We start from the raw sequence: 17,579 nt of genomic DNA, 5'->3' as shown, positions 1-17,579 counted from the left end.
GAAACTCAAGCTGGAACTACTTCAGTGACCCTTGCATGTCTCTCAAACTCATCAAAAATCAGTTTTCAACATCTGCATTCTGAGGTCCAGAGACAAAGAAAAAGAAAATAAGCAGAGAAATAAGGAAAATAGTAGAAAGAATAGTACAGTTGAAAAATAAAAAGGATATAGAGGAAGAGAAAGTAGATGAGAAAAGAGAGAAATATTGTCCTAATTCCCTACTTTTCAGCTACCGTATTAGAGCCATACACTTATCTCACCATTGTCTGCAACTCAGTGATGAGAGAAAAGTGTGTATGTGTACCCTTGCTTTTCATCTGTGCCACGTTTTTAGTCTTTGGCTAAGTTTTGAGTCCTTTGAGATTTCTGAGTGCTGACAACATGAATGAAAAATTAACTCTAGAATTTAAAGGGTGACATCAATTACAGATTGCATATTTCATCAACTGTCACCCAGTTTCAATTTCTCTTCAGGACATATCTTCAAGGAAGTCAGCCTGTCTTCATATCCTGACTTCAAGATCTCTGTAGTATTTAGCACCATAAAAATAATTTTTTAAAAAAGCAGAAGGAAAGGCAAGTGCAAAATGTGTATTCTCCATGACATTTGTCTTTGCTGCCTTTACGATTCCATTACTTTTCAGTATTTGCAAAGTCCACTGATGACTGGGTGTCTACTTAGTCCCCAAAAGTGACATATTTTGTATTTCATACATAATCTAAGACATTAACAATACTTTTAAAGCATGGGAACTTAACCTAAAACCAAATGTCACGGCTATTCCATATACTCCAGTACAGTATTTAAGTTCTATATCCCATTTCAGTTTGCGTGTAGGGTGGGGGATGGGGGTGGGAGGAATGGGGGCTTCCCACCTCCAGGCAATACTCCAGACACCAGTTAGGTGTCCTAAAATTCAACTCAATTCTGATACTGTCTCCCCAGAGATAGCATCAGACCACAGGTAAGGAGCTCAGTCCCACAAGACTGCCCTTCACTTCAGATGCCAATTGCAAGTTAAAATTGTAACTAGTCCTTTTGACCAATGGGTATAAAGTGGAGGTTAAACAACTTTCTCCAACTCAGGATACCAATCACTAGTGCTGGTTCTACTTCAGAAGTAACCACAACTCCTCTTTAGGTTTTATTAATTTGCTACAGTGCTCATAGAGCTCAGGAAACCCATTTACCCATTAGATCACTCAGGAATAGCCAGATTGAAGAGAGGCATAGGGCAAAGTGAGGAAAAGGCACAAAGCTTTCCTGCTTTCTCTAAGCTCACCACATCCCCCAAATTTCCACGCATTCACCAACCCAGAAGCTCTTAGAACCTTATCCTTTTGGGTTTTTATGGAGGCTTCATTACATAGCCATGATTGATTAAATCATTGGCCATTGAGAGTCAGTTTATCCTCCAGTCCTTCTCTCCTCAGGAAGATGAAGGAGTGGAGCTGAAAATTCCAGCCCTCCAATCACTGGATTGGTTCTCCCAGGCAAGAAGCCTTCATCCTTAGGTGACTTAATGGCATTTCAAAAGTCGCCTAAATAACAAAAGACTTTGATCGCTCTCACCGGTTTAGAAAGTTCCAAGGGTTTGAGAAGCTGTATGTTAGAAACTGGAATGAAGATCAAATATATATTTCTTATTATAAATGACAACATCACATCCAGCAATGATGCAGATTCAAGATCTATCTGTGACACTTCTTTGCACTAGGTGACATGACACCATTCACTTAAGCTTTCTGTGTTTGTCTTTTTTATGTAAAATAGAGATAATAGTACCCACCTCCTAGGATTGATATGATTAAGAAAGATGATTCTTGAAAAATAGATTAACATTGTATATCTTATAGAGAATACATTCAATAAAATTATCAGTATTACTCTTAAATTTATTATTATTACTGGTACCACCAATATGAAGTAACTGAAGAAAATGATCTCACACATCCAGAGACATCAAGGAGTATACTGCCCCTATGCTATTTAGTATAGAATTTTCATTACTCCAGTTTGGTTCAACACTGCATATGCAGACAAGTTAGATGAAGTAAAATGAAATTATAAATTATTTGTGAAATATTAAAATGTATTTTGTGTTTGGTTTCTTGGCATTTGAAAGGAGATGCTACATTTATGCTGTCAAATAACTGCCTGAATGAGTATTCAAAGATAGGGTATCTGAACCATCCTACTCTAGAGAGGCTGAGTAAAACCAGCACCCTTAGGAGAATTGGGTGGAAGCCTGTCTCTCCCCCATTCAACTTTTTATCTCTAGAAACATATGTAGATACCTAGAATTGCTGTACTTCTGTGTTACTTGCAATGTAGTGTTGACACAACAAAAAAGTGATACACCTACGAAGTTATCTTTAAAAATGAGGACTTTCATCTTGGAATAAAATACAACTTAGTAAATCAAAATGTCTCTTGAATAGCTCAGTATCAAGCTCGAATTATAAAATACCATGAAGGCAAGACTTCTATCTCATATCAGCAATGCCCTTTCTCATAGTATAAAGAAAATCAATATGCTAGTAATAATGAAAAAAGGTAATATTTGTATGACTATGTAGCCACTAAAAGTTCATGTTATTACTTTCTCGACCCATTAAAATTTAGTTGAATATAGTAAATAAAAATGCATTCTAAGTTTTCTGCTTGTGACACGTCATCCTACAAATGACAAGTCATGTTACAAACCTATGATAACATAGCTTATCATAGAACTTCTAAGATCCATAAAAGAGAAGATGTCAGAGGGCAATATTGTAAGAATTGGACAGTGGTGCATCCTTCTACAATTACGAGAAATATCTAGGGAAAATCATTATGAGATCATTTGAGAAAGTTCTTCAAAGTGAATTACAATGTAGTGTGGGTATTATTACTTACTGGTCATTTATGAAGAATCAGATTGAGGTTTCTATGAGTAAGGCAAGGTTCCAGCAGGCATGGTATTACAACAATAAGAGCAATAAAACTCTTCAATCAGTAATAGTCATATATTATATATATCGAAAGAAAAAATTGGAGCACTTATATCAATTCAGTTTGCGTGCCGTAAAGAAAAAGAACTATACACAAATGAAAAGGGAAGTATGTCTTTCATTTCAAATACTCCATTTAAATCTTCCATTTTGCCAGATTTAAATTTCTACTCTTTCAACTGCCTTAGGTCTTTTAAGTTGCAAACATGATCTCTGACTTTTAAGATGCAATTATGTTTCCAAAAAAATTTTTAGCTTTAGCTTCTGAGGAATCTATTTTATTCCACCGGAAAGAAGTGGAAATTGAAGTCAAATACCTTTTTTTTTTTTTTTTTAACAGTGAGGCTTTAATAATGGAATAGTTCTATGGCTCAAAAAAAAAAAAAAAACAAAACTCTCAAGTATTACTCTTTAATAATCCAGATGAGATAGTCACAATTAGTGAACTAGACATCACTCTTTTCATTAAAAATTATACCCAAGCATATATAAATAAACCCAATAAATGTAAAATATCAAAATATTTTACATTATGAAATTATTTCCATTATTTCACTTCAGTAATGCTTCAAATACTCCTACATTTTAAAATGTCAGGATTAATACTTACTATTATACATGAAAAAGTTTAAAAATTGGAAATATAAAGTATTATTAACAACATTTATCAAAAACAGAAAAAAAACCTGAGTGCTACAATTGTTATTATGTTTAAATATCCTCTAGGTATAATGTGAATCATTATATCATGATTTTACTTCTGCCTCTGTGACTAATTTGTTTCATTTGTTTAATTTTGTGATATTAAAATTGTATCTTGGTATCAATTCCCATTTGTGACCTCTAACTTTGCTCTTGTAATGGCCAATAGGCTGCAGCAAAATTTTAATTCACCATTCATGACCATGCACCCTTGGTCACAAAGGGAATTACTCATGAGACCAAGGATAAGTTAGTGTAAAGTCATCATCTATATTACTAAAATAATTTTGAAAGTCAGGTATATAACTATTTTCATGATGGACAACACACTATTAGCATCATTATATGTAATTTAGATTCATAGCCTTTTGAACATATTAAAAAAGTAGAAAATACTAGTAGGCATCATCGACTTTTATCTTTCAGCTTCTAACTATGCATTATAATAAAAGTAATAAAAATCTATTATTCTTCAGAAGGTGAATCTTGTGATGTATAAAATAAATTAAGATTATGTCATATACAAGTTTCCCCTGATCTTTTATAGCAACCTTCAGTTTTCCAGTAGGTGACCATTTGCAGTCATTTGTCATAAACCAATGGTCTTACATGCTGAGGATGCTGCCTGACTGCTGTAGGGGAAGTTAGTTTGATGGAATAGAAATGAAAAGTATAATAGAAAATTCATCCCACAGCAAATGCCTTCCAGACTATAGAAAGTCCTCTTAGTGGGTGAAGTTTCTCTCTGACTTGGGCATTCTGAAGGTGAAGCACTGAATATAGAGGGAAGAACTCTACGGGGCACCCAAAATAATTTAGTGGTCATTTAAATCTCTTAACTCAAAGGTTAATCCAAACCTGAAATCCTAGAAGCCTGATTGTATTTAGGGACTTGGAATAGATATCCAGCTTGTTTGCAATAGCTAATATCCATTCTGTTTATTTGGATTCCTCCAGGGTTTATTAAATTCAAGAGAGTATTCTGTCCACAATGCATCGCATTAGAATTTGAGAGGTATGTCTAGCTAAAGTAAAACAATACCATCAATCCAGACTTTCAAAGTGTTTTGAGCTTTAGCTGGGAAATTTTCTTACATCCTGCAATGAGTAAACATTACAATGTTTTGAAATATATGAGTTGTATGCCTGTGAACCAGAAAATATTATACAAAATATGATATATACAATGGCTATAAAGATGCAGAGGACCTTGAACACAGAAGAAGTTTTGTCCACTATCTTTTACCCCCTTCCAAAATGTGGCCCTCTTGGAGTTCCACACTGCACAACTACTCCTTCTCAGGGACTGAGCAGGAAGCTAGTCTAGTGGGCCTCTCAACCTTTCTCAAGTATGGAGACGAGGTCAGGCTCACTGAAACCCTTAAAATCCTTAAATGTGCTTATTTGACTTAAATATATGAAAGACCAGATTCCTCATCTCCAAGAACTTCTGAAATGAAAGAAAAAGTTTATGAGCCCTTAATTATATATCAGAAGATCTTGTTCAATATGAAGTTCTAATAGAACTTTCAATCTGAGAGAAAAAAAAAATAAACCTTGGATGCCAAGAACTGTCTTTTCCTCTCCTCTCCTTTCTTCTCCTCCTCCTTCTTCATCTTCTTCTGTCTCTCTCACTCTGCCTATGTCTCTCTCACTTGCAATATATTTTGCATTAATATCATTGCATTTTATACATATCTATGGTCCATAGTCTCATACAACACACACAGGCATAAAAGTTGCCTTTGTTGTGGGTTTAGTAAATTGAATAATGCCCTTCAAAGATATTCATGTTCTAATCTCTGGGTTTGTGAATTGTTACCTTATATGGCAAAGGGACTTTACAGACATGGTTAAAGAGTTTGAGAAGGGGAAATAATCTTGGATTATCCAGGGAGGCTCTAAACCTAATTACATGTATACACCTAAGAGGGAGGCAAAGGGAGATTTGACTACAAATGTAAGAAAATCTCACATGATAGCGAAATCAGACAGAGATATAAAGATGCTACACTGCTATCTTTGGAGAGTGAGGAAGAGGTCATGGACCAAGGAATGAAAGGAATATAGCTCTAAGTGTTAGAAATAGCAAGGAAATGAATTTTCTATAAAGACTGTCATTTTCAAACATCAATATACATTTAACAAAGAAATGATTTCTTGGAAGTCCAGAAAGCTAAACCTATACTGCCCAAAGTTGCCTCAAAAATTGCCCTGCATCTAATGGACTCTGTTCTCCAATTACTGATGAAGATATTTTCTATCATAGGATTTTATCTCTACCCTCCCTCTAAATTTTCCACAGATTATTGGACCAGAAATGGGCACAATGTACAAATGCAGCCAATCTCTAGGTGTCCCAAGGCCTGGAATAGAAAAGTATGAGAAGATAGTGATATATGTATCTCAGGAACATGTCGCTGAGCATTTACAAGAAAATAAGATGATTTTATATGTAAAGGGGGAAGAAAGATCATGTAGCAAGAGAGGCCACAAGTATAAGCAAGTTATAAGGTCCAAGATTTATGAGGCACTAGGAAAAAAAAATGGACAGAGATAAATGAAGCAGATACTCAGAAACCAAGACACAATTAAACTGAGATCATATTGTCCAGAAAAAAGACAAAGAGACTATATGATCCCCATGATGACTTTGGTTCAAGGAAATTTTCCGGTCTTAAGCAAATCCATGAGGATCTCTGTACCTGATAACAAAAAGGGCCCTGGCTACAACAATTTGAGTGTTGAACACCCCAAATCCTGAGTCATATGGGATCTGCATGTATCTTTTGAAGCCGAAGCTGTGAAATTAGACACATCTGGTTTGATCTTCACTTTGACCTTCACTATCTATGGGTCCTTGATGTATAACTAAACCAATAAAAGCCTTACCTTCCTCAGTGCTAAAGTCACTCCTTAGAGTAATTGTGTTGATTCATGAAAAGCACCTGGTATGTTATGCCTAGCATATGGTAACTGTTCAATAAACATCAGCCATTCTTTTTCTTATCATTTTGCTAGAAGAAAGGATAGTTAGCCAGTAAGGTTTGGAAATTAGGAAGATTGCTGGAGGAACAATAAATTTTCATACTATTTTTATAAATTCTATATTTATTTCTACACTGATAATCTCTAAAAATTATAATTTTAAGAGCTAACTCATACAATACTAAGTAGGGTTTTTTCAGAGCCATACTTTAAAAACCATTAAACACCATCCACAGTAAAAACAAAACAAAACAAAACAAAACAAAACAAAACAAAACAAAACAAAACAAAACAAAAAAAACATATTGCAATCCTTTTCACACATATTTTTTCCAGTATAAATATTTTCCATTATGGGTGTCTGGGTGGCTCAGTTGGTTAAGCGTCAGACTCTTGATTTTAGCTCAGGTCATGATCTCATGGTTTGTGAGATTGAGCCCCATGTCAGGCTCGGCAAAAACAGCGCCGAGCCTGCTTGGAATTTTCTCTCTTTCTCTCTCTCTCTCTCAAAAATAAGTATTTTTTAAAAAGAAAGAAAATTAAAATGGTAGAGAAAATCACATCAACATAAATAAATCTCAAAATTACATTGAGATATAATTTTGCTACAGAGTGATATGTTTTATATAAAATTTAAAATGATACAAAACAAAATTATGTACTTTGGTGTGATACGATATTTAATAGAAATATAAAATATAATGATAAACTTAAAATTGGGGTAAGTGGTTACCTCCAGGGAGTAAAGTAGTGAGGAGAATGGAATTGAGAAATAGAAATAATTATATTTGTAGTTTTACTTCTTAAGCAAAGTGGGCACTTAGAAATACATTTAGTATTCTATTTTTAGTGTGCTGAAAATATTTCATTATAATAAAAAAAGGAATATAAAATATAGAAATAATTATAAAGAGAAATCTCTGAGACTATTGTGATACTTTGCATAATAACTTCATTCAAGTTAAAATAATTAATTCAAGGGGCGCCTGGGTGGCGCAGTCGGTTAAGCGTCCGACTTCAGCCAGGTCACGATCTCGCGGTCCGTGAGTTCAAGCCCCACGTCGGGCTCTGGGCTGATGGCTCAGAGCCTGGAGCCTGTTTCCGATTCTGTGTCTCCCTCTCTCTCTCTGCCCCTCCCCCGTTCATGCTCTGTCTCTCTCTGTCCCAAAAATAAATAAACGTCGGAAAAAAAAAATTAAAAAAAATAAATAAATAAATAAAAATAATTAATTCAAACTTTGGTGCCCTCCTAGAGTTAAGATATGGCATATTTTCCATAACTCCATTGAGTGAATTCTTCATATTTCTATCTGGATTTGAACCTTCAGTAAGCTACCATAAAGCAGTATCTCAACAAAATTCTACTTGTAAACCTGGACTGATAAAAGAGTAAACTCTTATTTGTATATGGTCATTACTCAGGCTGAATCTTTTTAAAGATTAAGTTTAGCTCAGGCAAAAAAATGCTTCCATTTTCAGATTTTTGAACTGAAAATGAAGTATCTCCAAAAATGAATTCAGGGAATTGAGGAGTATGAGCTGATTTGTTCAATTTAGAAGAATAGTAGTACATCTACACCGCATTGTAATGGCCCAGTAGCACAGAATTTAATGCGTAGATCCTTGTTTTATTTTTATAAGCTCACAGGCAGATCTGATTTAAATCAGTGCTTAGCTTTCAAGGTACACTCCATCTATTTAAAATTATAAATCAAATTGATGACAAACATTATCAATGACCTTCCAGTTTATCTGTGTCTTGGTTAACTGATGTCCACTTGGAAAAGACAGATGACAGGACAGTAGAGGCTATTTGATGTAATGAAGACTGATAGCTTCTGCCTTTGTAGAGTGAAGCACATTTGCCATCAATTTAAATTCCAGCAGTTCATTTCAGGCAGAACCACACAAAATAAGAGGGAAAAAAAAGTACAAGGAAGGAGCTATACTTTCAAAAAGATCTAAATATAGTAACTTAAAATGTCAGCAAGCAGAATTTTTATGTTAAATACATGTAAGGAAGGAAGGGGGAAACATATTAGTTGTGTTTTCCTCTAATTTGAACGATAGATAGTACTACTACATGATTTTTTTTAGAATTTCTAAAATGTGTGATATTTTGGTATGAAAAATATGATTCCCATGTGTAAAATATGAAAAAAAAATTACTTCTCATGATCCACTATCCAGTATCAGGAATAGGACAGCAATCATATCATTTACAAATATTAGTGCATTCCTCATTAATTTCATCCATTGCCTACCCCCATGCCTATAATCAATATAATTTTGTTTCTTGCTTTTTCATGTATTTAAAATAGTGTCATGATTTTTGTAGATGTGTATTTTTCTATACATCTGCTTTTCTCCTTTTTTGCTTGTACCGAATTATTTCCTTATTACATATTTTCAACCAACTTATTTAAAAGTTATACACTCTACTTTCTATCCTTTTAATAATCCTAATAATTTTGATAATTTCAAAACTTTTATGGAATTTTAACAAAGTCTAAAGTTAATATTTTACTATCTTCATATGATACTGTTATTAGAATATTTTAAATCTAAAACCACTCTTCTAAGATGCACATATTGTTTTTTAATAATCTAGGTCTGTCACTCTTTGTAACTCATAAAGTAGATTTTAAAAAATTATTTTATAGGGGTGCCTGGGTGGCTCAGTGGTTAAGCGTCCGACTTCAGCTCAGGTCACGATCTCGCAGTCCGTGAGTTCGAGCCCCGTGTTGAGCTCTGGGCTGATGGCTCAGATCCTGGAGCCTGCTTCCGATTCTGTGTCTCCATCTCTCTCTGCCCCTCCCCTGCTCGCGCTCTGTCTCTCTCTGTCTCAAAAATAAATAAACGTTAAAAAAAATAAAAAAATTATTTTATATAGACCATTCTTTTTTTAATGTTTTTTTTTTGTTTTTTGTTTTTTTTAATTTCTGAAAGAGACCAAGTGCAAGCGGGGAAGGGGAAGAGAGAGAGGGAGACACAGGATCCGAAGCAGGCTCCAGGCACTTAGCTGTCAGCACAGAGCCTGACAAGGGGCTCTAACTCACAAACCGGGAGATCATGACCTGAGCCAAACTCGGAGGCTCAAAGGATTGAGCCACCCAGGCACCCCTAGACCATTCTTATTTATATTTTACTTAAATGACCATTCTTATTTATATTTTACTTAAATGCTTACCTATTTCTTTCCTCACCATTCTTTTTTTTTTTTTTTTTTTTTTTTGTATCTTTTGATTCCTGAAGAGTATATTTCGTACAATGTTGTTAATGAAGATATATTACTGGTAAACTTTCTCAGTTTTCTATTATTTATAAAAGCCTTTATTCCACTCTCCTTAAAATATAATTTTGCTGGGAACACAATTGTAAATTAGCAGGATATTTTTTCCTACAATACTATGCAGTTATTATTGCTAGGTGTTCTGGCTTCCTTTTTGCTCATAAGATATCCATCTGCTGTCAGACCAGTTGTCCTTCTTTTATAGGTGATTTGCCTTTCATTCTGCCTGCTTGTAAGTACTTTTTGTCTTTGGTAATGTGCAGTTTCACACTGGCATATCTAGGTATGGATTTTTTTGTATTTATCACACTGAGGATATGTTGTGCTTTCTAAATTTTTGGATCACAATACCCATTTATTCCTGGTCAATATTCTCTACTGCCCATACCTGATATATTTTATAAAATATATGTAATAGGGGTGCCTGGGTGGCACAGTTGGTTAAGTGTCAGACCCTTGATTTTGGCTCAGGTCATGATCTCACGTGGTTCATGAGTTTGAGCCCTACATGGGGCTCTGCACTGACAACTCAGAACCTGGAGCCTACTTCAGATTCTGTGTCTCCCTCTCTGCCTCTCCCTTGCTCACGCTATGTCTGTCTCTCAAAAATAAGTAATTGTTAAATAAATAAATTAAATATATGTAATGTTTTGCTTACATATTTGCTTCCCTGAATTAGCATGCAGGAGACATGTTCTATGAAGGAGACAATTTTTGTTTGTTCCATTTACTTTTGTGTTTATAGTGTCTAACTGGCCCTTGGAATTTGTGTAAGATTTAGAAGTAATGCATGGTGGAAACAGATATTTGGGTGTAGAAATGGTTTTTAAAGGAAAAGAGTATGATCTGGGAGCTATATAAAAATATTTTCAATTCTGTGACTAGCAGAGTAGGTAACATTGGATAATCCTCTATTTTTAGGATGGTTTAAAAAGTTAGGCAAAATATTTTTAACCTGCTTGAAGAGATGGAGCAGCCAATAACATGGTAAAGAACTACCAAACACTATGAGGCACACATTAATATACTATTTATATAACATATATACACTATATTGTAATATGGCAATATACATAAATGAATACATGTATACATCAATATACGTATGTGTATATAAATATTCAAGGGTATTCTGTAAACAGAAGAAAACATAATCCCAAATCATAGAGACAACTATGGGATTGTCAGAGACAACTAAAGGGATTAAATAACAAAGAAAATAATAAATATGTCAGAAAATTTAAAAGAATAGTAGATATTTACAGCAAAATAGTTGATTTGGAGGTTTAAAATATAAGGAAAATTAACATATATGATAACTATGGCATGTAAGAAGAAAAGGTAAAATTAAAATCATTTAAGGTCTATAGAATGTTTGGACACAGGCCGAAATTAATTCATTTTAGATTTAATGAATTAAAGAAACATACCAAGCATAGATCAAGAATACATAGTTCCCAGGGGCGCCTGGGTGGCGCAGTCGGTTAAGCGTCCGACTTCAGCCAGGTCATGATCTCGCGGTCCATGAGTTCGAGCCCCGCGTCAGGCTCTGGGCTGACGGCTCAGAGCCTGGAGCCTGTTTCTGATTCTGTGTCTCCCTCTCTCTCTGCCCCTCCCCTGTTCATGCTCTGTCTCTCCCTGTCCCAAAAATAAATAAACGTTGAAAAAAAAATTTAAGAATACATAGCTCCCAAACTAATTAAGACAATGAAATAAATTTAAAATACTTAAACAAAAGCAAGGTAAGAAAATTACCAGAGAGGAGTGTGTCAAATAGCCCTTGATAATATGGTAATTTTGAATTAAAGTTATGTTTATTAAACGTTAGTGGGCTAAATGCTATAGTTAAACAAAAAAGGTTTTAAGGTTATGAACTATAATAAAACTGAAATTAATTATATTATAAATAATATAAAACATATCAACACATAAGTATGGTGAAAAGATTGAAAAAAGTATACCAGATAAAACTAACTAAAAAAAGCTGACATATGCTATACAATAACTATGAGGGAAAATAATTACAAGAGATGATGATTTAAAGTGGAAAGCAGTAAGAAAATATGAGAACTTTTAAAATTAACAAAAGCAAAAGGAGAAATGAAATCCAAATATATAGTGAAGGAGTTTAATATTGCTTTTAATAACTGATATAGCAAGGAGACAAACAGTAGTAAAAATAAAGAAGTCCTAAAAATCATTAGTAGACTTATAATGATGATGAGGTCTAGGACACCCCACCAATTACTGCAGAAAACACACTTTTTATTAAAATTGCACACCAGACATTTACAAACATTGACTACTTTACAGACAAGAAGCAATCTCAACAAGTTTCAAAATTGAAGTCATAATAATGTTTTCTGGACAAAATTCATTAAGCTAGATGTCAATAATAGAATCAAAGCGAATCCTCACATTGAAAATTATTTCTAACTATTTCTAAATATTCCATTGGTGGATGATGAAATCTCAATAATAACGAGGACCTACTTTGGGTCAAACATAATGAAAATACTAAATGATAATAAAATTTTGTGTGATGCAGCTAAAGCTCTGTTTATAGGAAATCTATGGTTTTAAATGCATGCATTATAAGTAAAAGAAGAATACAAATAAGTGAGCTAAGCACTCATCCTAAGAAGTGTTTAAATGACCAAGAAATTAACATCAAAGAACATTGAGGGAAGGGAATAATAAAGAACAAAATTGATAAACTATAAAACAAATATCCAATTGAAAGTGCATGTTTTGAACAAACTGATAAAATTGACAAACGTTTTAAGGGACTTAGCAAAAAAGAGAAGTCATATAATAACAATAATAAAAAAGGGAATGTCACTATCCTACAGACATTAACAAGGTAATAATTTTATGATAATAAACTTGAACATTTGGATGGAAATAGAAAAATTCCAAGATTGGTGGGGAAAAAAAAAATGGTGAGCTAACAACCAGAAAACAACAAAAAAGGGTAACCTGAATAATAATGTAAATCTAAATAAAACATAATGTTTTTTTTCTTAGAAAATGAAACCCCAGAACTTAATGGCTTCACCAATGAATTCTGAAAAACTTTTAAGGAAGAAATAATTCTAATCATATACAATATCTTCCAAGTGAGAGAAAAAGAAAGATAACCATCTGCATTGTTTTAGGATATCAAATACTGACATTGATATCAAATACTGTTGAAGATAGTATGAAATTAGAAAAATACAGGCAGGCCTCATTTACGATCCTAGGTTTTTAAAACTCCTAAAAAGAATATTAACCAAAATATACGAGCAGATTGGATTTATTTAGGATACAAGATTGGTTTCAGGATTTGAATATCAGTGCAATTATTACATGAACGCAAAGTAGTCCTCTCAAGTGATGCAAATTTAAAAAATACTTAATAAAAGTCACTATCCACTCACAATAAAAAAAGTTCTTTAGCAAGTAGTTACAGAAAGCTATTTTTTAATATGATAAAGAGTATTCAGTAAAACAAACGTAAGAACAATCATCACACATATTGGTGACATGTTGAAAGGTTTGTCTCTGACAACAAAAACAAACTATGGATACTCTTATCATGTCTTTATGCAACTTTGTACTGGAAGTCCTAGACAACGATCAAAGATAAGGAAAATAAGCAATGTAATGATTTGAGAGAAAGAAATAAAACTATCATAATGTATAGGTTATACGAAGACTGAAGAAGAAAATCTAAAAGTATCTACAGATACATTATTAGACTAATGAAACAGTCTAGAAAGATTACTAGATATAAATTCAATATAAAAACCTGTATTTCTACATACCAGCTACAAGAATTAGAAAATGCACTTTTAAATAAAATATCTTCTATAAAACCATAAAATCACAATATTTAAGAATAAACATAACAAAGATATGTAAGAACATAAGGCAGAAAACCAGGAAGTGTTATTGAGACACATAAAAGGAAGCCTTCCCAAAGGAAGGCTGAAACAATTTCATGAATTGGAAGATTTGTTAATGAAAATATGTTAGTTCTCTCTAAATTGCTCTACAAATTCATTCAATCCCATTGAAAATACTAGCAGAATTTTCTGGAGAGTGACAAGTTGCTTTTAAATTCATACAAAAATCCCTAAGACCAAGAATAATCAAGAGTAAGAACAGTGGATAGCTTTGTACCAAAACATAGCAAGATATAGATCTAAAGTGATTAAAGTAAGGCTTAATAATAGACAAACAGTCCTGGGATGTAGTATGGAGGGTAATAAATATATTTAACAATACTGTTCTGTACATTTGAAATTTCGTAAGAGGGTGTATCTTAAAAGTTCCAATCACAAGAAAAAAAAATGTATAGCTATATGTGGTGATGGATGTTAAATTACTACGATAATCATTTTGATATATCATGTATCAACATATATCAAATCATTATGTTGCACACCTACAACTAATAGTGTTATAAGTTAGTTTTATCTCAATTAAAAAAAATAGACAATAAGAGCATCTAGAGCTAGGCGTAATATGGACAACTGAGTTTCAGCAAAGGTTCACTCCCGAGCAACCAGAGAGAGGGCAGTCTTCTTAACAACAGGTGGTAGATTGGATATCCACCTGGGAAAAAAGTGAAACTTGAATGTTATTTTATGTCATAGATAACAAAAAGTAATATTGGGGTAGATGTTCAATCTAAGGATGATTGGAAAAACAATAAAATCACTAGAAGATAACATAGAAGCCTTTATTAACATCAGAATTCTTTTTTTAAAGGTTTATTCATTTATTTTGAAGAGAGAGAGGGAGCATGAGTGGGGCGGGGACAGAGAGAGAGGGAGACAGAGAATCCCAAGCAGGATCTGCACTGTCAGCACAGTGCCTGACTCAGGGGCTCGAATTCAGCAACTGGAAGATCATGACCTGAGCTTAAATCAAGAGTCAGACCCTCAACCTAGTGAGCCACCCAGGTGCTCCTAACATCATAAGTCTTAAATAAGATATAAGATGCACTAAGTATAAAGGGAAAATTGGTAAAATTAAGAATTTCTGTCCATCAAGACACCATTAAGAGACAAGCAATGGACTGGGTCAATAAATTTGTAACAAACAAACATGACAACAAAATCATATTCAGACCTTAGTTTTAAAATTCTATAGACGAGCAGTGCCTGTGTGGCTCAGTGGGTTAAGTGGCTGACTTCGGCTCAGGTCATGATATCATGGTTCATGGGTTTAAGCCCCACTTGGCCTCTGTGCTGACAGGTCAGAGCCTGGAGCCTGCTTCAGATTCTGTGTGTGTCTCTCTCTCTTCCTCTCCCCTCATCATTTTCTCTCTCTCTCACAAATAAATAAACATTAAAAAAAAAAATAAAAATAAAATTCTATAAATGAATGAGCAAAAGGTAAACAATAGAAAAAATGAGCAAGGGGGATGTGCGGGCGGCTCAGTCAGTTGTGTCCAACTCTTGAATTTGGTTCAGGTCATGCATGATCTCAGGGTTCATAAGACTGAGCCCTGCCTCAGGATCTGTGCTGACAGAATGGAGCCTGCTTGGGATTCTCTCTCTCTCTCTCTCTCTCTCTCTCTCTCTCTCTCTCTCTGCCCCTCCCCCACTCATGTTCATGCTCTCTCTCTTAAAATAAATAAACTTAAAAAAATCATGAGAAAAAAAAAGAAAAAAAAGTAGCAAGGGACCCTAGCAATCAATTCAAAAAGAGGAGAACCAAATGGCCAATAAACCTAAGAAAAGGTGGTCATACTTATTAGTAACAAGAGAAATGCAAGTTAAAATCACTACACATTTACCAAAATAGCTAAAATGAAAATTACTGACTAGGAATTGGAGTGGAAGAAAATCAATGGGAATGTGCATAAACTGAACATAGGAAAAGAAATTTGCACAGTTTGGAAAACTATATGGTGGTATCTTTTATAGTTTATCATATACATACCCCATGACCTAACAACTTACCACCCAGATATATATCAAACAGAACTGCATGCATTGTGCAACAAAAGACATTCACAAGCATGTCCATAATAGCATTTTAAGGCCATTTTTTGGAAAATAACTAAACTATTCATTAACAGGACGTGTATATATAATGGAATACTATAGATACAGGTAAATATAGCTACTATGCTATAGTATAGCTCAACTATCGCTACTATACTACAGGTAAATCTCATATCATAATGTTAAAGATAAACAAGGAAGAATATATGCAAATTATTCAAATCACATTAAGTTCAAAAATAATTTAAACTATTTTATTTATGTGTTTATGATTAGGTTGTTAAACTATCAAGTAAAGTATGGAAGTGTTTACCTTTTGTAGGAGGTAGGAGAGTGGCCAAAAGATAGGTTTTAGGAGGGGCTAGCAATGTATTTTTTCTAGACCTGGGTGTTAGTTACATGAGTATTGCTTTGTGATAAATTGAGATGCGTGTTTTTTCTTTACTCTTATCTCTATGGGTATTGAATAATATAAAAAAAAAGGTCAGCACTAGAAAAATAATCAATGGGAAATGAGCAAATAGATTCTGGAGGCATTAATCAAGTTAGGGGACTATGGCAATTGTCTATCCCAAAAGTGTAAGCACTTAGGCAAGAATGATTTCAGTAGACAAATAAAAGAGAGGACAGGTAAAAAGAATCAATCAAAAGGAAAATTAATATAAAGATAAGACATGATCACATAATATAAATACCACAAGTTTAGGAAGAAGAGAAATCTGGGATTAAATTATTTTTTTCTACTGCATAGGATCAATGGGGTCTGGGCAAAATGTTTAAATTTTATGAGTCTCTGTTTCTTCACCCATGCACTGGGGAGAATGACATATGTGGCACAGAAGCACATATATAAACTCAGATAAAAACTACAAGTGGCCAAGCACAGGATTTGACAAAATTTAGGAACTCAATGAATGCCTCTTCTCTTTCTTCAATATGTTTCTCCCAATAAAATTATCTTATTCATGTGAAATTAAGAAATTATAAGTCATCATTTGTATATTAAGAACATGTTTTAAAACTGAAAATTACATGAAAAAAATTAGATTTTTAATGATTTTGGAAATTTATTTTGAAATGTACCCTGCATTTTAGTTCATTAATATTTTTATAGAATTCCTAATAAAGATATTGAAAGAAAGATTCAAACTCTATTATTTAAAAAGAGTGGAATTAAAACAAAGCTTGGCATGATTATAATTCTGAAGAATTTTATAAATACTTTATTGTAAGATGTTTCTGTATGAGTATCATTCCGCAGGTATTCTGGCCTCTACTTTGTCTTTGGCCAGGCCCTCTCTATTAACTCTAGCCAACTCAAGAGGTGGTGACTCTTGCTGTACAAAGAACCAAAACTACAGATGTGTATCATGGATCAGGTAGAACCCTTTCTCATCCCTAGCCTCTGGTGCTGCAGGGTAGAAATATTTCAAAGAGAAGCTTAGAATGTATAAGACCTTTCTTTTCCTTTCATTTAAAATGAGGTCTTCTGCTCAATTCCTTGGAACTCCAAAAAGTCAATAGAAACCATTTGGGGACCCCAAGGAAAATGATCTAAGGAATTGTGTACCTCAGTGAGGATGTTTTACAAATTTTAATGA

Source organism: Leopardus geoffroyi, chromosome A2 (genome assembly GCF_018350155.1).
Source record: "Leopardus geoffroyi isolate Oge1 chromosome A2, O.geoffroyi_Oge1_pat1.0, whole genome shotgun sequence".
Taxonomy (NCBI): Eukaryota; Metazoa; Chordata; class Mammalia; order Carnivora; family Felidae; genus Leopardus; species Leopardus geoffroyi.
Note: the sequence above shows the minus strand (reverse complement) of the source record.